We start from the raw sequence: 23,829 nt of genomic DNA on the forward strand, positions 1-23,829 counted from the left end.
TCTTCATTGTATCCAAGGCCTGCTTTACCTTTTTGTGTATGAAGATTCTGCTCATTTTGCAAATTCAATTGATCCATATCTACTTGAGATTTTATCATCCTTTCATTGACTTATTTTTCAACATTTAAGTCATTTTTTAAACTTTCATTGATTTGTCTTTCAGATCTCATATCACTTTGCAAACTTGCATTGATTTGTCTTTCATTGATTAAATCATTTCTCAAACTTTCATTCTCAGATCTTAGAATCATAATTTCTTCATTTGCATTAGATAGTTGTCCTATAAGATCTTCATGCTGAAAGGATAGATTATTTCTTACCTCTAAGTCTTCATTTTCTTTGTTTCTCTATTCCAAAACTTCACATAACCTAATGGATTGGAGTTCTTGTTCTCTTTTGAGCTTTCTTACTTCTTCCTGCAGAGAACCATTCTTTGCTAGGAGATCCTTGATTGCTTCATTAGCTTCATTTGAATTGCATGATGGTAAAAGGTTTTCAATCCTTTCTTCAATATATTGATAATCATTCATTTTTCTTGCAAGTTCCTTCCTTCTTTTCAAGGATTGAGAAAGATGCTCCTTTGCTTCATTGAGTTGAGTCATGGCCATTTCTAGATCTAGCTTTTCATTCTCAATAGATTTGTCAAGTCTGAATATCTCCATTGTCCTTGATCTTTGCTCAAGTTGTCAAACTTTATCCTGAGAACCACAATGCTCTGATAACAATTGTTGGAAATAATCAAGACTGACAAGGTTACTGAGAGGGGAGGGGTGAATCAGTAACTCTAAAACTTTAACTCTATTCTGCATAATAATATTTTTACCATTCATCCATCTAAACTATTGTATGCATGAAAAGATAAACATTTGTAACACATGAATACACAAATTTGGCGACCCAGAAACCTTCCAATTAGAAAGTAAAACTGGGGTGGGGATGATACTCACAAAACTTCAATACTGCAGTATAAAGTTGGTTGGTTAAGGCTTACAATTATCACTTCTAATGATCTGCCCTGTTAGGAGCAAGTAGGATTGCTAGATCCACATTGTCAAAGGATTTGCAAATATACAATGAAGTATGCACTCTGTTAGGAGATTTACAAAAGACTATTAAGTCTACCCTGTTAAAGGATTTACAAACTGATTCACCTATTAGAATGAAGTAGTAGATTTGGTTACAACTGTTTGTGGATAAGATTCTTTGTGCTCTGATCACTTGATGTGATGGATATAGCTTTTCAATACCAATGTTGACCTTGTTGTATTCCTCTGTTCTGCTGGTAATTCGCTTTCCTTCTTCTCAAAATATTGCAACACACCACACCAACGATGATTCTACTTAGCATCTCATTGTTTCAAATGATATATATGATTCCAATAGTTACACTGGCAAGGTCGGCCAAAACACAAGTGAACAAACATTACTGAGTCAGCCAGGTGGTAGAAAACTTGGGTTCCACAAACTGACTCGGTGACCCTTTGATACTTGGCATGCACTTCAATACTCTGCATCATCATGCACTCGATAAGAGTAGAGGCACAGTCCATAATAATCATTTTGAGTAGCTCAGAACTCGGTAACCATTGGTGACTCGGTGAATGTTGTGTAACTCGATAGAAACTGAATCCATTGATAACCTTCTTTACTTGGTAAATTCTGATTCCCTTGTTTACTCGGTAAACATTGATTCTTTCATTTACCTTGTTTACTCGATAAAAATGAACTCCTTCATTTACCCTGTTTTACTCGGTAAACACTAATTCCTTCATTTACCTTGTTTACTCAGTAAACACTAAGATCTTTGATGACTCAGTGAGCATTGTCTACTTGGTAAACATTGTGAAGCTTGGTAATCACTAACTGATTGGAGAACACTGTTCTACTCGGTAACTACTGTGAACTTGGTAAATACTGCTAAACTTCCCATATGCTCGATTTCTAAAGGAATGCTCGATATCAACTGTTTACGTGTGGAATTTATAAGGTAACTATTGAATGCTCAGTGTGAACTGTAGACTAGGTGATGAGCTTGGTAAGCATTCAAAATCGAATAAGTGTTGTCACTGATGACAAATATATCATAATTCCAACATCTTATTCTTGATCCATAAATTTTATAGGTCCACTTTCACATGCAAGAAAAAAATAATGTCCAAACTGGGGGATGGGGTGATAGGGGGGTTGGGGGGAGGGGGTATTTTGGAGGGGGGGTCATGGGGCATAAGTTCATGACTAAAAGGGAAATCTTACTTTTGTATCATCGAGGAAGAGTTAGTAATCAAAGATTAGTCCATAGTATGCTTCTTAGTGGTAAATTCCATGGTACCCATGCTAAAAGTAGTAGAGACATGTCATGGTTCATGAGAAGCTTTTACTTCACAATTCATACCAACCTTCATGAGTGAATCTTAAAGATTTTAACTAATTAAATTGATTTTTAGGAAGATTTTATAATAGTGCTTCTCTAGAAAGCATATTATACATGAATATGTCTTTCTCAGCTTCATTATAACCATCAAGTTTTTCTTCTTCAATTACATATATTTTTCTTACAATAATCAATTGATAACCTAGATCCATGAATAGGAGATGTTTCTTCATATTTCCCTCCAACTATTGTAGCTAAATCCATCAAACTTTAGACTTTCTTTCATGAAGCATGCCATAGATATTCTCAATGAGTTAAGGTTTTCCTTCGAAGACCTAATTCTCCAATACCAATTGTTAGAAGTTAAAGTCCAACAAGATAAATGTGAGTGGGGAATGGGGTGAATAAGTTATGTAATTAAACCAACTCTCAATATCTTATCTTATTGTGAAATATGTATACATAGTAGAAGTGACAACCAAAGAAAGATTTAAAAAACACACTAACATTAGATATGTTAAATAGGGAAACCCTTGATCAAAGAAAAAAATATAGTAGGGATGGTACCCACAAAATGATGTACTAATATATAAGTTCATTATGAAAGGATGTCCCTTGTTAGAAATCAATGAAATATATTCATTACACATGAGTTCCTATTAGGGGAATCTTCTCAATATGGTTCAAGGTCTCCTAACATAAATATTTCCTCTAACATGGGATAATTTGCTAAATGAATTCTATTTGACTCCCAACATGGTCAAATCATTTCATGGGGAACTTATATATTAATCCATTTTCTTATAGCTTCCATCCCCACGATTATTTTCCCTCTAATCAAGGGCTTCCCTAGTTAATCATTTAAGATCAGATTTATAAGTTTTTTTTTTAATTATATTTGGTTACAACTAATTCACACCCTCCCTCTTATTTGTGTTGGGAATTTACTTCTTAACAAGATTTGATAGAAGTCATAGTACCATAAAAGTATTTTATATGTCTCACAACTGCCAAACACACAAATTACTCTTGTTAAGAAAGATAATCAAGATAATACATCAAAAACTTCAAACTTAAGTGTTACAACATGTCTTTTTTCCTACATTCTTTAAATGTTAAACATGTCAATATGTCATCTAAGCATATGAAATTAAAATTAACATATAGTTGCAATCTCAATGTAATTCATCTTTCTTTTTAGACATCCTAGAACTATAATCCTACCATAAACCATTTTCTCATAGTGAGGGAGCACCAAATTAAAAAAAACACAAAATCTTTGCAAATATTCCCAAATTAAAAATTTTTAACTCTTGGTTTTTCCCACCCACTTGGATCCACATTACTATGTGATTTTTTGTACTTCACTAAATTACACTACATAGAACATGTTCACTTTCCACCATCATTTGTGTGGATTGTGGGGTTTGGCTGGTATCATCCTATTCCTTTATTCCTTCAACTTTATGACCAAATTTGTCCAGCATTCCCAATATATGTGCTCCATGTGGACTTCAAGTAGCCCATTCAACATGTTGTAGATTTCCTCTATTGTGGTTGTTATCTTTTACTTACATTTGTCAACTTCATCCTTCACAACATTCATGATTAACATTGAATCTCTCTCACTAGCCAGTTTATTAATTCATCTAGCTCTCGCTATCCTCATTCCCCATAGTAGGGATAAAAATTCAACTTCATTATTCCCCCCTCCCCCACACTTCCTAGCATAGGAAACCACTAGCTTACTAGTATTATCTAGGACAACACCTCCAGTCGCTATCCTCCTAGCAATGGCCAAGCCTTCAAAGTTGAGTTTCAAAAAACCTTCCTGAGGTGTGGGGGTTGCCAAATCATTTTATGTCTAGTAAAATGTTTAGAGCTGTCAAATCTTGCCACCCTTACACTTAAGTCTGAATAATTAAGTCATCCAATTTCTTGGTCCCTTGTGGGGGTGGGGGCGGGTGCTAGGAGAGTCTTCTCCTAAAATACATGATTGTTCCATTCCTTTTAAATTTTCCAAGACACATATGGGGGGATGACTCTCCTAATTGTTTTGAAGTGCAGGTGATTAGAGGGATAATCCCAATTAACATACTGATGGAGTTTTCTCATTTGAGCACCATTGAATCTCCCACATAGAGAAGATCTTCCCCCGAAAATCCATAGAAAAAGGGAGAATGTATGAGGAGGTGTTAAATGGATTCCATTGTGTAATTACATAAAACACAATAATTAGCTAGCTGGAATCCTCTCCTTTATAGATTATTAATGGTGAGGATTACCTTGTGTAGAGTCATCCACCAAAAGAAATTTATTCGTGGTGGGATCTAGGGGTGCCAAACATTTTTCCATTCCCTCATGCCTTCACCACTCTCAATACAAAAAGCATAAGAATATTTCATTATGAACTTCCTAGGAGGGTAAATTTCTATACCAAATAATCGTACAATAAGCTAGAGTGGATACAACAATTTTGTAACATTTCCTAGGGCTCCATAAGTAGCTTCATTCTAGGATTGTCTTGATTGTAAAGTATTTTTGATTTGTTCTCAAGGTTAATGTAGCTACAAACTAGAGTACCATAATGTGTAGTACATTAATCTCTTAGAGGTTGGAACATGGTATTCATGAGGGGGCCATCTTGTAACTAGTGATCCTCCAAAAAGTCAACATTGTTCCTGTTCCCAAAAATCTAATGAGTATCCTTCTTTAGAATTTTGTGAGTTTTTAAAATATGGTTCCAAATTTTTTATCCAGGGAGAGCATCATGGTCAAAATATGTTAGTGCAATGATTCACCCATGAGATAGTTAGCCCTAAGAATACTAAAAAAAGTTCTCAAGGAGCTAATAAGTTTCCATCCAACCCTATCTGGTAAGGCCTTATTCCAATGCCCAATTCTTCTATAGTTCAGTCCCCTCATGGACTTATGTCTAAAAAATTTCTCACAAATGACTAAAATTATTCTGTTCTTGTCCTCCATTCTAAACCATAGGAAATTTATTTGAATTTTTTCAATAATATTTTTATATCTACCTAGGAGCTTAAAAAGTGAAAGAAATTACACAAGGATGCCCTATAAGGAAGCTAAGAGAAGCTAAAGTTGTTGATCTCATTCTAGTTTTGAGGAATGAGTGTCTATACACTTAAGTCATTTATAGGTTATGTACTTAGATCATTCTAAATAAGTAATGCATGTCAAATAGAACATGTCAGGTAGTGCATGCCAAGTCACTCACGTGTCGAGCAATAAAATGTGCCAAGTGATTCTAGTGTTGAGTAAGTAGTGCATATCAAGTCACTCAAGTGTCTAGAAATAGTACGTGACAAGTGATTCAAGTGTCAAGTCAGTACTGTGTACTAAGCCATTTAGATGCCGAGTGACAAAATTGAAGTTGTGGTTGACGACAAGCATTAGAGACTTCAAATGTTGAGTTATATTGTTTTGACATAGTTGTTTGTAATTGCACAAATTACTATGTATATCATTTTAAACTGACTTAAGATTTATTTTGATCCTAGATGATAGAGATAAGTCTTAATTAATGATCCCTATTTAATACATGCATATGATTAGAAAAGGGAAGATTATGAAAAAATATGGGTGAATCACAATCTTTGATTCTTACCTAACCCTATGTCAAAAAAATAGTCTTAAAGAGTGAAAACCATAATTCACAAAGTATGCATGGAGGAGAACATAGAGCAAGAAGAGATGCTTTGTGCATGCAGAGAGAGAATTTTAGTGTGACAAAGGAATAGTGATCAAGAGAAAAATATTGCAAAATTAGTTAAATGAGAACATAGAAAAGAAGTGAAAGGGAAGAATAGATACATCTAATTAGAGGAGCGTCAAGAATACATGCAAAGAGGTGATTTATTGTCTAACACTAGAGTGCTAATCTTGGGTTCATTCCTAAGACATTTTAATAGGTAAATTAGTTAAATATATTAACAAAGTAGTCTTAATAAGTTGTGTTGAAATCCTATAACAAGGTGCTTACTTCATTGTGATCTGTAGTCCTCTAATTAGATACACTTCTAATAGGGTGTTGAAAAACTTGAACATGGTGAGACCTAACAATCTTTGTAAGCCTTTAATAGGGCAAACCTCTCATAGGGTAGATAATATCTTATTATCAAAAAATTGTAACCTTCATTACATACACTTAGCTATTGTAGTAGAAATTTGTGGGTGTCATCCCCACCCCACATTTACCTTCTCATTGGAGGGTTTCTAGATAATCATATCTTATTTCATTTGTGTGAATGGTTACCCATTTACATGCTTTAGATGTATATTCTTGATCTGGTATTTTATTTTACTTATTCAATTATGAGGTGAATAATTTTATGGTTAAAATTTTCAAGCACTAATTCACCCACACCTCCCCTCCTCCCTCAAATTTTACTTTCCCTATTATATCTCCAACAAAAGTTTCCCTACACTACTCAAAATGTTTTCCTTTCTATCCTATAAGCTTGCTCTATATAAGTGTTCCAACAATCCATTGCAATATTTTGAGGACACTTATTTTATTGTGCGAGGGAGGCTAAGACAAGTATATAGTAAACTCACCACCTAGGATTCTAGAATTATGATAAATGTCCTTCTTAGATCCTTGTCTGTATTAAAAAATACACATTTCTTTTTTGATAATTTATACATCGTCCCAAAACTATCTCATACTAGTTAAGAAGGGTCTTCTAAGCTCTAGCTTCATAGACAAAAGAGAGGTGAAATAGGAAGGTATCATTAAGAATCTCTAGTAAGTTTTTCTATAACCTTTTCAAGTAATGCTTACTTACTATAAATTGACACACTTTTTAAAAAAATGATTAAGAATTTCATCTATTATTAAATCATGAAATGGTGAATTTTTTAATATTTAATTTATTTGCTCAATGTGGATTGTATATTGTGGTTTGAAATGTCAATGAATTTTATTTTTCTTATATATTAATGGATGCACAAGTTGGTAAATCATTGTCTATCATTATCATCTACCTTTATTATATAGTTCTTCTTTGTTTTTTAAGGAGTATACAAACATATATTAAAAATTATGTGATCTTGTTAAAATGTATAATAATGTCAGAACTACAATAGTTTTATTTTATATTATATAAGAAAAAGTAAATAAAAATAACACTCATATATGATCTTCAATTATCTTTAAAAAAAATTTATAAAAAAAATTAGACATTATAAAAGGTTGGCCATTCATTGTTTTTAAAAAATATGTCTAATACTAATACAAATTTAATTTAAAAAATTAACATTCTAATTTTTTTACATAATTCAACAAAAAAATGTATTAATTTATTATGTGAAAAGGAAAAATTATGCATTTGAATGTGATTTCCTCATGAACATTAACATTTAAATATATTTTATTATACATATAATAGTGTGGAAATAAATATGATGAAGAATTTTTTTTTTATTTGGTCACTTCTTGTCAAATGTTCAACTTAAAAGTCCACCCTTTTTCAAATGAGAATTTTAATTCTACATGCTCCTTGAAGTAATATTGCATTCATCCATTGAACTACTATTGGGCTAATCTACACCAATGAAGGAAAGGACCTTGAAACAATAAAACATTCTCATCATGCAAGTGGGCTACTAAGGTATTGCATCACAATTTTGACTATTGTTAAAGGCCATTCAATGACATTTAGACAATAGTACAAGCTAACAGAGTGACCTAAAGTAGGCCATACCCACAAAGTAATGAATATTCCATAGTTTTTTTTATTTCTAGCTAGTGGGAATATATGTTTCATTGACCATTTTATATTTTTCCTTTCATTTCTTAACCAACTCTATGGTTGGAGTTATTAACACACTCTTGTTGGAATTATGAATGGGACATGAATCAGAAGGCCTAACATTTAAACAATTAAACTTTTAACTTGAAACAATATATGCATGAAATATATTGAAATAACGTGTAAATTAAATGCATGCACATAAACACTTGACACAAGATATGATCATCCAAAAACCCTCCAAATGAAAAGGTAAAACTAGGGTGGGTATGGAGCACACAATCTTTCACTACTTCAGCAATACAATTTTCACCTATTGAGGTAACAAAATGTTGACTATTCTCATGATCTGCCTTGTGATAGGACTACCATGTTAAAGGCTTACAAAGGACTATTAGATCCTACCCTATTAAAGTATTTTAACAAGCTACTAGAAGTGTTCCTGCTTAAAGGACTTACAAAATATTCACTTGCAATGTAACCTTGTTAAAGAATTTTACAATGATTGTTAAGTCAACCTTAGTCCAAAGGATTTCACCCTATTGATACAGTTGTTAGAAAGTAATAGTAGAATGTTTGATCTGATAACTTACAATCTTCTATTGCTGATTTCAGATCTTGATTTTGTCCATCTTGATCCTATCTAATATAATATGAAGATGCTATATCATTGATCCTCTATTTTGCTAACTGATTCCACAATTCTTTCACTCTGCTAACTCGCCTTGAATACCTCCAAGTGAATTCACCCATTTTCCTTCTTCTATTCTTTGCTCACATTCTCTCTCTCTCTCTCTCTCTCTCTCTCTCTCTCTCTCTCTCTCTCTCTCTCTCTCTATGTTTTTGAATTATGGGGCTTTGACCTCCTTATAAAACTTTTTTTGACTTAGGGTTAAGTGTGAATCTATGACTAACATTCATCCTTTTTGTCATTTAACCTTTCCAATTTTTTGATTGGTTGCATGTTGATTGCATAGGAAAGCCAAATAGATTCAATCTTATCTTCTAAGCTCTAAGATCTATCCATGAGTTGGCATAAAAATGGTTTACATGGTGTTTTGTGCCATCACAAACATCTAGGTCCATTATGTGTTACTTAGTGGTTGATAATACTGATGCTTGGCACTTGCTATAATTTAGTCTAACTCAGCATTTGAACTTGCTTGACATCTACTATTTATGTGAATCAGTTTCTGGATTAGATTGTGTGACAATTTTTACCATCAACGTTTTGAATCACACTACGTGATCCATCATCAGGATGAGAGAGCAAGAGATGTCAAACAAAATAAGTAGCAGATTTAGCCTAGACTAACCCAATAAAAGAGAACAAGAGTAAGGGAGAGCACAAACTCCGAAGTTGAGCCCAATAATAAATATAAAACTAAAAGCATAAATATAAATTTGATCACATTAATCTACTATTTACTCGACACTTGAACGTGCTGAACATTGTCTATTTGCTCAGCACTTTACTAAATCAGCACATGACTGACTTGACATCTATACATATTACACTTGACATATATTACTAGCTCAGCATCAACTTATTAAATATCTTAAGTGTGTTGACACTCAATTGTCAAAACCAATCAGTAGTCTCCCCCATTGACATGAGTGTCCAAAACACTTAATTGTACATAACAAATCTAGTCTTCTCAAGTATAATATATTTATAGTTCAACATATATACAAAACTTCAAAATATTTCAAAATTCTGTAATAGACTATACACTTTAAAATTTTGTATCTCCCCATAAGTTCATGTGTCTTATTTGTTTCCAAAATCTCTTCTTTTCTAAGTAGATTTGCCCCTTGTTGATACTCTTTGTTTATCTAATATGCTCCTTTTTTTCTATTTTTGTTGTTTGCTTCTCCTTTCATATATTTTTCCCTTTGCATACTTTCTCCTCTTGCATATCTCCCCCTTGCATATTTTCTCCCCCTTTTTGAAACTTATGTCAAAGTGTCTATACATTGATTATGTATTTGGCTAGAAAAATCTTGTTGACTTCTAGTACAATATTTAGAGCAGTGTCCCAATTCTCTATTACAACATCTAGGGATTTGGTTTAGATGGTTGTCTCTACTACAAGGTGAACTAAGTCATCCAAAGTTGAAAGATTGGGATCTTTCTTTAATATTGTTTCAGCATAGGCTAGTTCTTTCTATAGTATTTCCATGTGAGGGGTTGGGGAATCTTGAATGTGGACTATCTTGGCTCTTGTGTTAGTCTCTTCTAATGTTAATAGAACTAGTTCCTTTTCTGTGTAAAGCAGTGTATGGAAATGCTTCTCACTTTGAGCTAGGGTATGTGATAACTGCATGCCTGATATATTTAGGTTTCTTTCCAAACTTAGTATCCTTAGACTCATTTCTTTTGTAAAGAGTGTGGGATCACATAATTTTGTGTATTATGAGAATATATTCTCAAGTACCTTCTTTCCTTTTTCAATCTCTATAGTGAGTTCTACTTGTGATAGTGCTATTTCAATTGATATTTTCTCATTAACCTTGGCTTGAATTTTCTTTTTAGACCATTCCATGAGTTTTGCATTTGTATTCACCTATTCCACAATTTTTGACAATTCCTCAAGTATGGGCTTGGATTCATTAGGTGTTTTCAAGCTAAAGGAATCTAAAAAGATGTATTTGATCTCATGAAGTGCTTGCCTTAGATTATACTCTTTCCTACATATTTATTGTTTCTTCTTTCTCTCTAATGCCTCTTGCATTATATTTATCCCTTCTAACGTTATGGTTGTATAGTCATATTTCGGTATCACTATTGTCTCGTCTAGAGTTGGGTCACCATAGTCAAGTAAATTTCAAACCTTTGATGAGATCGAGCTTGGTGCTGAAATCTAAAGTGGTACTACTTTAGTGCAAGGCTTTTGAAGGACTTTGGTATGAGTGCTAGTTGTTGGTAAATTTACCAATGTCTGAATAGTTTCTTACTCCTTCTCCTTTGGGATATCCTTATCTTCATATGATCTTCCTTGATTAGTCAAAATTATTTGTCCTACACCTTGAGTTTGTGTGTCAGGCCTAGATACCTCTATCTCTCCTTCTTGATCATTTATGGGCTCTCATATCTTGGTAGTCTAAGTTTTTTGTTCAACCATAACAACCCTTACTATGGTTTCAACTTTTGCAGATGTATCATCTAATGTTTGCACTAGAGGTTGAGCACTAGAAGTTGTAGCAATGATAGAAGGTGGTTCTTGTGTATTCATCTTATCCCTAGTTATGTCGGTTACTATTGGATTATCACACAATTTGGCTTGTAGTGTGGATTGGTAAAGCATCTTTTTTAGATCCTTTGCAGTTAATGGATTGATGTTCTGAGTAGAGCTATCAAGAACATCTTTCACTATTACAATGTCTATAGGTGTGTTTGTGTTATGTGGAGGGCTTAATGCTAGAAGTTGTGTCTTGTAGACTCTATTTTTTTCTGCTCATTAGTTGTTGTCATTTCATCCTTTTTTCTATTGTGTATCCTCCTCTATGGTCTCTTGCTTTTCCTTCTTTGTTTCTTGTTCCTTTTCATTATCCTCTTCTTCTCCATCATTCCTTCCCTCAAAGGGATCCTCTTCTCCTTCTTTAAAAATAGTCAAGCCATAAATCAACTTCCACATTTTAGTAGACTTATTGACAACATCCTCAATGTTATTTTGAAAAATGCTAAATGTTCTATATTTGGGTGAAATTTTTTTGGCATGTTTTTTATTTTCTTTAGTAATTTTCCCATTTGATAGCTCTGGCATCACCTGAGCAATGATTGATTCCCTCATTTTCTTTTCAAGATTTAAAAAATAATGCCATTTTTTCTCTATAATTGTATGTAATTCCTTGGGCATTGTATTATCCAATTCAAGAGGAGTATTCTTGATTTTTTCCATCTTGGCATATATTGGCACTTCTAACATATTCTGGTCTTCTCTACCTATTTTACCAAAATCAATGTTCTTCAATCCAGTTAAGTTCACATTATCCCTACAATTGTAATAAATGTTTTCTAAATCAAATTTGGGAGCATGAATTACCACTCTAAACTGACTATTGTCCTTTGACTCTTTCTTCTCATCATTAGTCTCTGGTTGTGCAATGTACTTTCTTCTAGGTTCCTTCTACGTAGGACATTTTTGTTCAGTAGCCTTCTTCTTTCATTTTGCTTGCTCCTATTTCATTTGAGTGGTGGCCCTTGTACTGGCCTTGTTGTAGGAGCTATATGATTTACAAAGCTTTGTTTTGGTACTTTCTTTTCCTTTGGCTATGTTGCAACCTGTGTCTTATCCTTCCTCTTCTTTGTTTTAGGTTTTTTTGGCACTTCCTTGGCTTCTTCTTCCTCGATACCTTCTTCTTCCTTGACACCTTCTTCTTCTACACATTCACCCATACCTTGGGCTAAAGCAAGACGTTCTTGACCTTGTTCTTCTTTTTCCTCTTCATCTTCTTCATCATCATCCTCATCTCTAGAACCTTCTCTAAATCTAGCTTTTATGTTTCTTACCATTTTGTCTTTCTCTTTCAAGTTCGAGGCATTTTTTAACTCCATTTCAACCTTAGAATTTACAACATCATAGTTACCACAAAGTTTGGCTATCTTATCAACTTCTTCTACAAGTAGTGTAGTGATAGCAGCTGAGGCTTCATCAATGTTGATTTCATAACCTAAAGGTCTTAGCCATCTGACTCTAGGCACTACAGCCTAAATATATGTGTATTCAATATCTACGAAAAAGTAAGTATCATTGTAATGTTTTTCTACCAATGAAATAAGATTTCTCAACCTCTGTTTCATGGAATTTTGATGTTCTCAAAGTAGCTAGTCATTACTAACTCAAAATTATCACCCATTTGTTTAGTGTATTAATTTATTTGTAAAGCAATTGACCTATTGGTCTTCCATCCTAACTTGCCAAAATATGAGAACTCATTTTATACATAGAATAATATACATACCAATATGGAACCAAACTTGCATTGAGCACTTTTAGATTTCCTTATTGCTCCTGGGTTTTCCATTATTTGTTGCATCTAAAGTTTTGCAAGATCATAGGTGATCTTTCTGCGCAATCTTGTAACCTACATCTAATGCTATACATAGAAAACTATTTAGTATGCTTGACTGATAGAATTTTTGCTAAATGACTCTAATAAAAAAGTCAAGAAGAGGGTCTATGATGGTGTTAATTGTCGTTCCTCTCTTGTTCCATTTTGCTCCATTGTTTTTCTTAATCACTTCTTTTGAGTTGCTACTTAGGGTCTTGGGCCAATCTAGGGTTATGTAATCTATAACCCTATGCTCAATTTTCTTTGTTATTTTGATGGTTCCATCCTCTAACCATAGGCATCCATCATGTATTCTACTAGGGAATATCTTAATCCTTTCTATCTTGAAAGTGGTGGGGAATTATAGGGCACTAGTTAACCCTTTTCTCTCCAAAATCTTAAATTATTCCTTTAGTACCCTATTTTCACACAATTTTTCATAGGCCTAACATATTTTCATGTCTCTAATACCTCCAACCTTGCAATTATAACATTTTCTCATGCCTTGTACCATTACAACCATGGGCAAAACCATTGACAATGTGCCTAAGGGATCCTATTTATATGCAATCTCTGGTATGCCCTTGAAATTAGGCTATTCAACCTCATTACTAACCAACTAAACCTCAAAGGTGTTAGATTGTGGTGACTGATCAGGAAAGTACTATACATACTTCATAAATAGTGGAGTTCGGGGCATTGGCCCGAAATTTTTTTTTTGGGCAATAGCTAACATATTATGGCCGACATATGGCTGACATGTTATAACCCTAAAGTGGTTTAATACTTGTATAAAAGGTCTTAGGGTTGGGTATTGTTTATAATGTTGTGATACGAAATTGGTTCTTGCGGTGGTATTGAGCTGTAAGGGATTACAGATTGTAATCAGGTTGTAATCACTGGACTGTAATAAGATCAAACTTGCTGTTTGGTGGATGTAGCCCAGAGATTGGGTGAACGACGTTAAATCTTGGTGCCTTGTGTTCATTTCTGTGTGTTCTATTATTTTTTGTTATTGGTTATATTTGCATGTAGTTTTTATTTCTGTCCATGGTTTATCCTAACAAGTGGTATCAGAGCTTGGTTTTGGCCTGTTCATGGGTTCAAATCTCCTCGGTGCCTTCCCGACCCGCGTAAGCACTTGGTATGCGCATCGAGGAGGAGAGTTTTGGGTGATGTGATGCACTCCCCTTCCCACAGGTGGTTAATTATGTGGTGTTCCATGTTCACTAACAATCATGGCTTTTGGTGCAATGGAAAATGGACCCTACAATACTCAGAAGCATTCAGTTATACTTGGCACCATCGGTGGCATTTAATATTACAAAAGCAAAGATGACAGAAGATTTGATGAAAACCCTAGTGGCACTGTATGAAAAGCCCTCCGCTTCAAATAAGGTATTTCTCATGAAGCGTTTATTTAATATGAAAATGGCAGAAGCTGGATCTGTTGCAGATCATTTAAATGAGTTTAATACTATTACTAGTCAATTATCTTTTGTGGGTATCAATTTTGATGAAGAAATTAGGGCTCTCTTGATTTTGTGTTCTTTTCCTGAAAGCTGGAATGGCTTGGTAATGACGGTGAGTAATTCTATTCCTGGATCTAGTACCCTAAAATATGATGATGTGATCGGTGTTATTTTAAGTGAGGAAACTCATCGAAAATCCTCAGGTGGATCTACATCAGGAAGTGCTTTAAATGCACAAAGCAGGGGTAGAGTGACTGAAAGAGGAAGTAACTCTAGAAATCATGGGAAATCAAGAGGAAAGTCATAGGGGAGGAGATCTCAATCGAGAGGACCAAATGATTGCTAGTACTGTGGGAAACCAGGGCACAAAAAGAAAGATTTCTAGAATCGAAAGAAAAATGAAGGAGATAAATCAGATGGAGACAAGGAGGCAAATGTGGTAAGTAACAAATCTGAAGAGGATGCTTTGCTTCTGTCTTTAGAGAGTGTTGATGATTCATGGGTTTTAGATTCTGGTGCTTCATTTCATGCTACACCTCATAGAGGTTATTTCATTGATTATGTCCAAGGGGATTTTGGGCTTATTTATTTGGGGGATAATGAACCCTGTCAGATTGTTGGAAAGGGAAAAATTAAGATTAAGTTGCAAAATGGGAATCATTGGCTACTACATGAGGTAAGACATGTTCCACAACTAAGTAGGAATTTAATTTGATCAGGGCAACTCGGTGATGAGGGTTGTGTAGTTACTTTTAATGATAAACATTGGAATGTTTCAAAAGGTTCCCTTGTAGTAGCAAAAGGTGTGAAAGTAGGCACCTTATATCTTTGTACAGGTCATATTGTTCCTTCTAGTTTGATTGTTTAAGAGAAAAATGAATATTTAGGAACAATTACTGCAGTTGAGCAGGGAGAACAAATAGCTGATGTAGATTCTAACACAGCGTTGTGGCACAATAGACTTGGGCACATGAGTGAGAAAGGTATGAAAGTACTTCATTCAAGGAAAGTTTTACCATGTCTAAAATGTGTGAATATGGATTTCTGTGAAAGTTGTGTGTATGGAAAACAAAAGAGAGTGATTTTTGTAAAGATAGGGAAGGAAAACAAAAAGGAGAAATTAGAGCTTGTGCATACAGATGTATGGGGACCGGCTCAGGTATCTTCCCTTGGTGGCTCTCATTATTATGTTACATTTATTGATGATGCAACTAGAAAAGTATGGGTTTATTTCCTTAGACAAAAATCTGATGTATTTCAAACTTTTAAGAAATGGAAATGCTTGGTTGAAAATGAGACTGGTAAGAAATTAAAATTTCTCAGATCTGATAATGGTGGTGAGTATTACAGTCATGAATTTGAATATTATTGCTCCATTAATGGTATTCATAGACAGAAAACTGTTCCAAGGACTCCACAAGAAAATGGAGTGGTTGAACGCATGAACAGGACTATAATGGAGCGCGCAAGGAGCATGAGGTTGCATGCCGGGTTGCCCTTACACATGTTCGCGGAGGCTATCAATACTGTAGTATATTTGATTAATAGAGTTCCCTCTACTCCTTTGGGTTGTGGTATTCTAGAGGAAGCATGGACTGGTAAGAAGGTGAGATATTCTTTTCTCAAGACCTTCGGCTGTGAAGCTTTTGCTCATATAGACTCTGAAAATAGAACCAAGCTCGAAGCTAAATCAAAGAAATGTGTCTTTGTTGGATATGGAATTAATGAATTTGGTTATAGCCTTTGGGATTTTTAAAATTATAAAATTACAAGAAGCCAGGATGTCATATTCAATGAAAAAGTGTTGTACAAAGATCTGTTGCAGCAACATGAGAAGAAAGAAGATGATTATGTAGTGCTGGATGATACTGCAAAAGCTAATGTTTCAGCCATTCCTCATGATGTGCAACAAGCGCAACAACAAATACCACACACACCAGTGAATGTTAGACGGTCAACAAGGCAAATTAGACCTCCACAAAGGTTTTCTCCCTCTTTTTATTCTATTTTACTTACTGATGCTGGTGAACCTGAAAGTTATGATGAAGTTGTGTAGGTGGATACTAAGATTCAGTGGGAGTCTGCAATGAAAGATGAAATGGACTCTTTGCTGAAAAATAAGACATGGGATTTGTGCAAGTTGCCTACTGGTAAAAAGGCTTTACAAAATAAGTGGGTTTATAGGTTGAAAGAAGAGGAAGGAGGTAAGAAAATATTTAAGGCCAGGTTAGTTGTAAAAGGATTTGCACAAGAAAAGGGAATTGATTTTGATGAGATATTTTCTCCTGTTGTTAAAATGACTTCTATTCATACTGTTTTAAGTCATGTGGCTACTGAAGATTTTCATTTAGAGAAGATGGATGTTAAAAAAACCTTTATTCATGGTGATTTGGATGAAGAAATATATATGGCTCAGCCACAGGGTTTTGAGGTCAAAGGTAAGGAGAACTTAGTGTGCAAATTGAAGAAAAGTTTATATGGCTTGAAGCAAGCACCTTGGCAATGGTATCTAAAATTTGACAGTTTTATGCATGAGCATGGATATAATAGGTGTCATTCAGATTATTGTGTTTATTTTAAGAGGTTGGATGATGATAGCTACTTTATTTTATGTTTATATGTTGATGATATGCTTATAGCTGGGTCTAACATTGATCATATTAAGGGGCCGAAATGCCAATTAGCACATGCATTTGCTATGAAGGATTTGGGGGAAGCAAAACAAATCCTTGGTATGAAGATTTGCAAAGATAGGAAGAACAAAACCTTGACGCTATCTCAGGCTAATTATTTTGAGAAGGTGTTGCAACGTTTCTATATTGAGAATGCTAAATCTGTCAGCACACCTTTACCTGGTCATTTGAAATTGACTAAGGAGATGTGTCCCAAGACATAGGAATAGGAGAATAAGATGTCCAAGGTACCCTATACTTCAGCTGTAGGAAGTTTGATGTATGCTATGGTATGCACTAGGCCAGATATTGCACATGCAGTGGGAGTCGTTAGCAGGTATATGAGTCATCCAAGATTTGAGCATTGGAATGTTGTCAAGTGGATTCTCAGATATTTGAGAGGGACATCGAATAAATGTTTACACTTTGGGGGATCTACTACTAATTTACAGGGCTATGTTGACTCAGATTTGGCAGGGGATATTGATACCAGGCGGAGTACTACAGGTTATGTCTTTACTGTTGGTGGGGCAGCCGTGAGCTGGGTTTCTAGGTTACAAAAGATTAATGCTTTATCCACTACAGAGGTAGATTATGTTGCTGCTACAGAGGCAGCCAAGGAGATTATATGGCTTTAGTTCTTCTTGGAAGAATTGGGACATCCTCAGAAGGATAATTATTTGTTTACAGATAGTCAAAGTGTCATTCGTCTTGTTAAGAATTTAGCTCTGCATTCTAAGACCAAACACATACAGTTGTGGTACCATTTCATTTGGTCAGTTTTGGAGGATGGACAGTTAAAGCTAGAGAAGATACATACCAATGACAATCCAGCAGATATGTTGACAAAGGTTGTAACAAGGAAGAAGTTGAACTCCTCTTCTGCTTCGGTTGGTCTTTTAGACTGAACATGAATAACAGAATAGTAGAGTCGAGGCTAGTTTGATCCAATGGGAGCCCCATGTGGTAGTGGTATTGCTATAGGATCAGTCTCCAAGTGGGAGATTGTTGTTTAGTGTGTAGCCTAATTAGTCCCCAAGTGGAAGATTGTTAGATTGTGGTGACTGATCAGGAAAGTACTGTACATACTTCATAAAAAATTTTGGGCAGTAGCCGACATATAGCCAACATGTTATAACCCTAAAGTGGTTTAATACTTGTATAAAAGGGCTTAGGGTTGGGTACTTTTAATAATGTTGTGATACAAAATTGGTTCTTGCGGCAGTATTGAGCTGTAAGGGATTACAGATTGTAATCAAGTTGTAATCACTAGACTGTAATAAGATCAGACTTGCTTTTTGGTGGACGTAGCCTAGGGATTGGGTGAACCACGTTAAATCTTGGTGCCTTGTGTTCATTTTTGTGTGTTCTATTATTTTCTGTTATGGGTTATATTTGCATGTAGTTTTTATTTCTATCTGTGGTTTATCCTAACAAAAGGTATCTTTATCCTTCAAATTTTTTGAACTAGAAACCATATTGCAAAATAGGGTTTTAACAAATTTAAAACTATGTAACTCAAAACATGAAGAATACCTTTAGATCGATGAATTGATGTTGGATTTCTACTATGATTTTTGCAAATACTTGAAACTGGTTCGTGGATCATCTTTTCACTCTATTCACTCTTGCTTTGGATTTTTAATGATGAAAAATGGGCCGAAATCATCCTTATAACCTTCAAACATTTCTTTTAATGGATGGTGCATATACAACTATAATCTTAGCTCCTATACATTTCTAGTCTTACTTGGCATCAACAGAGATCTCCCTTCACTCGGCTATTGTTTAACATTTTAATCAAAAAATATTGATATTAATTTCCTCAGTAACCACTACTTACTCGGTTCCAACTTCCTTTGACTAATAAATCAACACTTACTAGCATTTACTCAACATTTGACGAGAACTTTTCACACACGGCACTAATGTGAAAAATTGAAGATTCAACTTTGGATTTTCATTAGTTCCTTGCATCTTTTGTTTGTTCTAATTTATCTTTTCTAGTGCTAACTTATTTTTGATCTAATGTATGATAAAACATTTAAATATCAATCCCACATACCCCTTTTTGATTAGTTTGAAGAGGTGTGACCACTTGACCTATTAGGTAAAGTGATGCCCCCATTTGATGTGTTGCTTTCATCTTATTTCTTCTATGTTTTATTCATCTATCCTCTAGTGTGTTCAACATCTACATTACATTTTCCTTTGTTTAGCTCACATTTGGGTTCCTTTAACCTTGTTGGGTAGTACTTGTTGATGTGACCTATCTTCAAACAACTAAAGCAAGTGGTTTGACACAACCATCTACTGTAGTTACCACTAAAATGTGTTCTAATGTTGTTTTCAGGAATGTGTCCATACTATTGACAGTAGTGACAACTTTGCCTAGTATTGTAGTCCCAACTGTAGAAGTCTCCATGACTTCTTAACTTTGTTGGTTTATTTGGTGAACACATGGGTTTAGATCTGCACTCGAAGGCTCTATGTCCATACTTCTGACAATTGTAGTAGTAAACTTTAAATCTTGGTGTTGTCATGGTTCTTATCTTGCATTCATGTGCCTGATGACCTTGTTTATTACACTTGTGATATCGAACCATGTTTTTAGGTTTGTCATGCTTATTTGCATTTGTACCCCTATACACATTAGTAGTATGTCCCTTCTTACCAAAAAAATACAAGTGCATTTAGAATTTTTACTTTTTCATTCATGTCTTTAGCAGTCTTGGATGATTCTCCTTCTTTATTTTTGGTATAGACTAGTCCAGTGGTATCATTATTGGATAGTTTAGATTTCAATAGTTTTTTAAAAGTACTCGATGGCTTTATTTGGCTAGTTGAATATTTCAGCAATCTCTCTTTCTCTTCTTAGATCATTTTGTAGTTGTTTATTCTACAACTTTAGTGTGGTGATCTCAATGTATTTTGGCATTCAACTCATGATGAGAATTCATCATCTGACTTAGGGTATCCAATTGCATGTTGTATATTCTTGCAAGCTTAGTTGACTTCTCTCCTAGTCTGTTAGCAAGGTTTCTCTTGTATTCTTCTATCATGAACTTATCTTCAATACTTACGTTCTTTTGTTTAGTCACTTTACACAACATCATGGCTTGTGATTCTTGCTCAATTTTGAGATTTCTGATCTGTTATGCTTGATCTCTATTCTTCTCCATTAGATCTACTAGTGCTGCATCAAACTCTTTTGAGTCTCCATTTAAAATACTTTTGTGGTGTCAATTTCTTTGTATTGTGTGTCATTTTTAAAGGATTTTCTCAGTTCCTCCCTAGCTTCTTCCAATGAATGCAGAATGAGATGTATCCCAATCTTCTAGTTATCAATGATCTTCCCAATTTTGTACACCTCCATGTTCAAATATTTTTTGTAAGTTGTAAGGCTTCTCCTAATGAGAAATTAGCTATAATAACATTTTTTGGAATTACGAATGAGAAATATACTTTTGAGATGGGGGGTGAATTAGAAGTCCTAACCTTTAACAAATAAAACTTTTAACTTGAAAGAATATATACATGAAACATAATTAAATAATGTGTAAAGTAAATGCACACACATAAATAGTTCACACCTAATATGGTCACCTAGAACCCCTCCAAATGAGAAGGTAAAACTAAGGTGGGGATGACACCAACAATCCTTCACTACTACAGCAATAAAGTGTTCATCTATTGAGGTTACAAAATTTTGAACATTCTCATGATCTTCCCTATGAAAGGCCTACCTTGTTAAAGGATTACAAATGACTATTAGATCCTAACCTATTAAAGGATTTTAACACACTATTAGAAGTGTTCCTGGTTAAAGGACATACAAAACATTCACTTGGAATATCACCTTGGTAGAGGATATAACAATGACTATTAAGTCAATCTTAGTCCAATGGATTTCACACTACTGATATAGTTGTTAGATAGTAATAGTAGAATTTTTTATCTTGCTGATTTCAGATGTTGATTCTATTCACATTGATCCTCTCCAATATGACATAAAAATGTTATAACATTGATCCTCTATTCTACTAGCTTGATTCTGCAATTCTTTCACTCTCCTAGGCAACCTTGGATACATCCAAGTCAATTGAACCCTTTTTCCTTCTTCTATTCTTCAATCTCTCTCTCTCTCTCTCTCTCTCTCTCTCTCTCTCTCTCTCTCTCTATGTTTTTGAACTATGGGGCTTTGAACTCCTTAAAAATATTTTTGTGACTTATGGTTAGGTATGAATCTATGGCTGAGATTCATCCTTTTTTCATTTAACCTTTCCAATTTTCAAAATGGTTGCATGTTTATTGCATAGGAAAGCTAAATAGATTCAATCTTATCTTCTAAGCTTCGAGATCTATCCATGAGCTGGCATACAAATGGTTTACATAAGAGTTTGTGCCATCACAATCAACTAGGTCCTTAATGTGTTACTCGACACTTGACAATACTGATGCTCAACACTTTCTATAATTTATTTTGACTCAGAACTTGAACTTGCTCAGTATCTATTATTCACTTACCACTTGGACTTGCTTGGCACTATCTATTTGCTTGACACTTGATTGACTTGGAACATGAGTGACTCGTCATCTATACATATTACACTCAACATAAATTACTAGCTCAACATGAACTTAGTAAATATCTTAAGTGTTATGACATTCAATTGTCAAAACCAATCAACAATTCCATATCACCTGGCTAAATCTCATTTCATATTGTACTTCATAGTTTCTCAAGATTCTATAGTGAAGCTACCTAGCATATTTAGTGTTTTCTATATCCAAATATATATAGAATTGATTGTTTTCTTATTTATTGAATAAATTAAGTTTAAAAAAATACAAATAGAGAGAGAAATAGTCAATTGGCTGCAAAAACATTTTTTGGGTACTAACTCAATAGTAAAAGACTATATCAGCCATCTCATTGATTGGAAAACCAAAAACATTCTAAAGACACTACATAACAGCCATCTCGTAGGTTGGAAAGCCAAGTGACAAGCTCTAAATAACAATAGTACATGAGAAATTTTAGTGCTACACTTGAAACTTAATAAGTTGTTGGAGCTTTCTACAACATTTCATCTCACTAGCATGGGGTTGTAGAAATAGATATTTCCTAGATTGACTCTATTGCTTAGTCTTCAAGTAAGAAAAAATAAAAACAAGATATCTAAATTAAAATACTACAAAAAAGGGCTAGAAAATATTGCTTGACATCTACTTTTCCAAATATGTACCAAAATGCATTGTCTCATAGAATTTGCAACCACATTCTTACAAAGACAAAGCCAAAAAATTGCTTCCCTCAAATGTAAAACATGATAAAAGATGGAAGGAAAATGATCAAACATAATATTCCATTTAACTTTTTCTCAAGGATAACAAATTTTGACAAAAAGGACAAAAGGTATATTGCAAAGACCAAAAACTCAATTTATCCTTGACATGCAACTTTTGATGTAAAATCTTGCAAGACAAAATTTGCGCATTTTCCCCGTCTTTAAATTTTTTGATTTTAGAGCTCAAATTATGCCACTTCCTTTTGGTAATCTTGTAACCACATTTTCTTTTTTTTCTCTTTAAAGATATATATGGAATTGAATGTTGAGATTTTTTATCTATGAGTTTAGTCTATTTAAATGAGGCATATTAACTAACTCAAATTATATGGAGATTTTTAATTGTTATCTCTTTTTCCTATTTCTTCATTGAGTGACTTACAAATATAACCCAATACATATTTTTTTCTAAAAGTAAAAAATTATTATCCGATTTTGTTGTTTTATTATCAATATTTTTTCCTCTTTGTCTAGTGGATCACATCCTAAGAGAATTATAAATGTGATGGTTGTAATGTTATATCCTTGGTATTTGGTCTTTGATCATTCTCATTGATGTTAATAATGAAATTATTATGAGCATATGATATGCTTAACATCATTTAATTAACTTATTTTGATGTTCTTAAATGTTCTTGAAAACATATTCAAGTCAAACACTTAAGTGTTATACAATTAACACTTAATGTTCATAATGTTTTAGAAAATAGTTATAAAAAAATATTTGGTCTATAATAAAGTCAACAAAGTTCTTTTGTCTGATAGACCCCAACAATCATACCTTTTCAAAAATTTCTTTGAGTTTTCTAAAATGCATCTTTGTTATTTTTTGCATAAAACATGTACAAAACGAGAAAAAGTCTATTTATCATAAATAGTTACCAAATTGTTATGACAATTTTAGTAGTTCTGAGCAATTTTGGTCTAATGGAAATTTGGGGTATGTACCTACCTCCAAAATTTTGAATTTCTTGGTTTATAAGTAGAGGATACATTCCTTTAAAATATTCAATAGGTGGTTTTGATATAAGTGTTAAGATTGGTGTGAAATTCCTTGTAGACGGAATAGTTTGCAGGCATATTTTTAATTGCAAAAAAGAGGGTAATGTTCTATGTTTCTTATTCCATATT

Source organism: Cupressus sempervirens, chromosome 7 (genome assembly GCF_028749045.1).
Source record: "Cupressus sempervirens isolate cs-2001-9-10 chromosome 7, ASM2874904v1, whole genome shotgun sequence".
NCBI classification, from domain to species: Eukaryota; Viridiplantae; Streptophyta; class Pinopsida; order Cupressales; family Cupressaceae; genus Cupressus; species Cupressus sempervirens.